The sequence below is a fragment of the Sinocyclocheilus grahami genome, unplaced genomic scaffold (genome assembly GCF_001515645.1).
Source record: "Sinocyclocheilus grahami isolate Dianchi unplaced genomic scaffold, SAMN03320097.WGS_v1.1 scaffold512.1, whole genome shotgun sequence".
NCBI classification, from domain to species: domain Eukaryota; kingdom Metazoa; phylum Chordata; class Actinopteri; order Cypriniformes; family Cyprinidae; genus Sinocyclocheilus; species Sinocyclocheilus grahami.
In genome coordinates this window covers 620287-625077 of record NW_015505691.1, presented here as the reverse complement: position 1 = coordinate 625077, position 4791 = coordinate 620287, and the positions used below count along the sequence as shown (strand labels likewise).

Genomic DNA, 4791 nt, shown 5'->3' with positions numbered 1-4791 from the left:
AAAATTATTTTCTCTTCAGGAGCTTAACTCTTCAATTCGTTGATTTCCTTACAAATGGAATGACAAAGCCAACTGTCCACAAGCTATCCCCCCGAATTTTGCATCACGTAAGAGTATAGGAGGCAATGTGCATGAAAACTGGTGCTTGTTACAGATGCTACCTTTGATAATAGGTGACAAAGTACCAGAAGATGACACAGCATGGCAGGTTTTGATGACCTTGAAAGATGTTGTTGAGCTTGTCTTGGCTCCTGTCCACAACAATGAGACATTAGGATACATGGAAAGCAAGATCAGTGAACACCGTTATAGGTATTTGGATGTGTTCCCAGAAGAGACATTGAAACCAAAACATCATTTCCTTGAACATTATCCATTGCTAACGACTGCTTTTGGACCACTTGTGTTTTTCTGGACCATGCGATTCGAAGCAAAACACAGATTCTTCAAAAGAATTGTGAGGCAGACTGGGTCATTCAGAAACATTCTCATGACAATGGCAAGAAAACACCAATCAATGATTGCATATCACATCCATGATGCTAACATTCCAAAGCCAAAACTCTGTGTCCAGAATGACTCAAGTGGCAGTGGACATTCTAAAAGACACCATTAAGGAATCATTTGCAAAGAAGTTTCCCAGGGCAGAGGTTGTTAACATGATAAACAAAGTCACCATTTTAGGCACTGACTATTGTGTTGGAATGTTGTTGCCTTTCGGATCGACAGGAGGCTTGCCTGACTTTGGAGAAATAATCCAAATAATCGTTGTGCATGAAAATCCTGTCTTTGTTCTGAAGTTGCTAAGTGGGTGGTACCATGAGCACCCAAGGAGCTTCAAAATAGAGCCCACGGGAGAGATTAAAGTCCTTCAGTATTCGGAATTGAAAGATGCATACCCCTTGGCTGCATACAATATACAAGATGGTTGAATGGTGTCCCTGAAACACTTCATTTGCATATTGGGGTAGGTTTTACACTTCAGTTTAATTATTCGTGCATTATCAATCATGTGTGGGTGTGCCAAGTAAATTTATCTCTTCTTTTTCTTTCTTCCTACAGCTGAACACATACTGCCAAAAGAAAATGTCAGTCCAGTTGCGAGTCATCATTGAAGAAAACAATATCAGAAAATTGATGCTTCCCTCGGGAATTCCAAATAAAGTAGAAGATCTTATTTCTAAAATTGTTCAAACATTCGAATTACAAGGGGAATTTGGACTACTCTATGAAGACAAAAGCTTTGGGAAACAATTTTTTACTGTCACTTCAACTGCCAACCTGGAAGACAAGGCCACCGTGAAATTAGTTAGAAAAGAGCATTTGATTACCCTTGACTTGCTTCCACTATATGAATCAAGACTGTCCTCTACACCAAGCACCTTCGACACCCACACTGTTGATGATGGTGTAGTGTACACCTCTCTTGCAGATGATGGTGAACCGTCAAGCTCACAAGACACTGTTCTTCTCCCTGAGTCATGTTGCTCTGCTACATGGCCAGTGTCGTTTCAAGTGCCGAAGTTTTCCCGTGACATTGAACTTATCCTTGCAGAGGCAAACAAGTCATATCATGCCTCTGGAACACACTTCCATGATGCAAGTGTCAAATCTGCAATAATGCAAGACCTTGCCAAAGCTATATTCTCTTACACAGCCTATCCTTCAAGTATGCAAATATCCTCAGCGGCTGAAGCCCTTGTTGAGAAGTTTCCATGCCTAAAGGAGCTTGGGTCCTTTGCAGGGATGTATGGCTGGCAGCAACGTCTCAAGTACAAGATGCACAATTTCCGTGCCAAGCTGAAATCACAAAAATATACATATCCAGAATTGGAAGTAAACACATTGAAGAGGAAGCTACAGACCAATGCAGCACCAGCCAAAAATGTGAAAAGACCAAAGAAAGCCGAAGTAAATTATCTCCCTCCACATCCTGTTGGAGAAACCCAGGACACATTGGAAAAGGAGAGGCTTGAGTTAGTCAATGAAATGAAGAAGAACAACAACGCAAAGGTAATTGAAGAAAAAATGTCATAAACCTTTTCAATTCGAAGACAGGAGGTTGTGACCATCAGCCCAGCTGTTAGTGTCTTCAGAGAGAGATGGCCGGGATTATTCAGCCAGGCTCAAGTAAGAATGTTTGTTTATATTCAGGCTAATTGTTTTCTATCAAGAACTTTTGTTTATCTAATACCTTTAATACATAATTAATAATTTAATACCTAATTTTTACCTAATATCTTTAGACCTTTATAATTAGTGACTATAAAATTGTTGTATTTTTATGTTGTCACTTCACTCCTTTACTAGATCAAAGAGGAGTTCCGACATATAACAACAATTTCCTTGGAAGAGACATTTATGCTGAATCTTGATAGGTACACACCACGTCTTCTGCAGCTGATGCGTGCCAAAGGAGGAGCTTTTGGTACCAGGATGCAGCCTCTCCTGAACACTGTAAATGAGGTATCTTTTTGTTTTACTTTTTTCGCAATTTTATTTTCAGAAACAAGTCATGTCTATATGGTGGCCCTGAAAGCACAACACACAGAACTAAAAAAAAAAAAACTTGTAAATGGACAAAACAAGCATATTAAGAAAGCATCTTCATCAATTTGACGACACACGTGCAGCATTTAATATCATGCTGCAAATACTCAAATGTGATGTAAATTCAGAAAACATCATCAGTTTGACAACAACACATGATGTTTGGGATTTGATTGTCTGCTTGGATTTGTAATAATTCACAGAGTGACACCAACAGGTAAAAAGCTTTTTATTGTGGTGTTTATTGTTACCGGTGACACCGTTGTAAACAACTAATTGACTTTCATTTATTTATTTTGTATACACTTTCTATTTTATATACTGATTTGTTGCTTTATTTTTGTTAATAAAAGAATGCTATTTTGATACCTATACTTACCTTGAGTAGTGAGATTTGCAAACGTAGATCTGCCAAAAGTGGTCATCTGTCCCTGTAACATTACAGGATAACATAATGCAGGCATCTTCACTCCAGTCCTGGGGGGTATTCCAGAAAGCATGGTTAACTTACCTTCACATATACCCTGAACTCTCGGTTGATTAACCCAAACCTTGCTTACTCGAGGTATGCTGATTCAGCCAAACCAGAGTATGTTCCCTGTTAACACACAAGACATTCTCAACAGAGCGATGAATCAATGATTCACCATGGAAACAGACGCCAAGAAAAAGAGTGCCATTCTTCTTTTGATTAATGGGGATTTACATAACCTACTTAGTGCAAAAAAAAACAAACATTTAATCCGAGTATTTTTGATTTTTCAAAATACATAAGGTATCAACCTCCTTATTAGACTGCTGATTTCCTGCAGGGATGGGCAGTATTTGAAATACTATTTTGTATTTTGTATTTAAATACCGTTGGAAAAAGTCAAATGTATTTTGTATTTAAATACATTTAATCTATTTTTCTATTTAGTATTTTTGTATTCTTGTTGATACAGGAAATCAGCAGACTAAAAAGAGGTTGATTGGCAAAAAGTATTTTATGTATTTTGAAACTACAAAAATACTAAGATTAAATGTATTTAAATACAAAATTGTATTTTGTATTTCAAATACTGCCCATCCATTTGGACGTCTTTTTGGAACCAGCATACCTTGAGTAAGCAAGGTTTGGGTTAATCAACCAAGAGAGTTCAGGGTATGTTTGATGGTAAGATAACCTTGCTTTCTGCAATACCCTGTTCCTTTCCTCTAAAACAAAGGTTAACACTATCTTGACTTGTCTTTGTCTATATGCATGTTTTCTTAAGTTGCAGCACACTGAGCTCAAAGGGCCACCATATTTGTCACTAAAATTAATCTATTTTTATTTCCAGAGTATTGAGAAAAAAAGGGATACAGTTGTCCGTTGCCTCATTGAGTACCTTAGTTAGGGTTAGTAACTAATCCTAACCCACCATTCAAGCAATTGCCTCCCCTGAATTGGCGCTAACTTGTGCGAAAGTAAAATGTGCACGGGCATTCATAATGGTGCGTCACAGTAGAATACAGAAGTAGAAACAGGTTTCAAAGTGCAGTAGTTGTGGAAAAATATATTGAATGGGATATTGACATTTATTTCTTTTTTAGTTTTTACTTGTATAATTGTTTAATATTAAGTATTTAGCATTTTATCTGGAACATTGGCAAGTTAATGTTTGATATTGATATTGGGTTGGCCATGCACGAAGTTCATGGAAGATACAGATGGGGGACATTTAATTATGAAAATCTAAATGGTTCACCCATATAATCAGGTAGTGGCAACTTGTTATTCCTTTGTTCTATGGTGACATTTATTTCCTGAATGGACTGACCTGTTATAGCATGACAATCTATTCCAAGATGTTTCCGTCTAAAGCAAGGGGTTAGATTGATAATTGTTTTATTATGGGATACTGGGGTCAAAAGTTCAGGTTTTGCTTTCGATTTGTTACCTGCTTAGATTGAAGTGCTGATTAATACAGAAACCCTGCTTTGTCTTGGAAATAATTGAACAACATGTTTTTAATATGCTTAAACTAATGTAAAAAATGTATATGCTTTTTGATTTTCTTTTCAACAGAAGCACGAACTTGAGGGCCACACACACCAAATTATGAAGATTTTAGTGATTCACAATACCACAGCCGAGGAGGACCCATCAGATGTGTGGGGTGTTGTTGAGGGCAACAAAGTCCTTACTGGATGTGGAAACAAAACCACAGCATGCATTCTGTTGATGGGGTTGATGTATGCCCTCAACCTGGAATACCC

General features: G+C 37.5%; 1 pseudogene; it reads left to right on the top strand.

Moving 5' to 3' along the window:
• The first annotated feature begins 1086 nt into the window (after nucleotides 1-1086).
• Nucleotides 1087-4791, top strand: part of LOC107554737 (uncharacterized) — a 5754-nt pseudogene continuing 2049 nt past the window's right edge.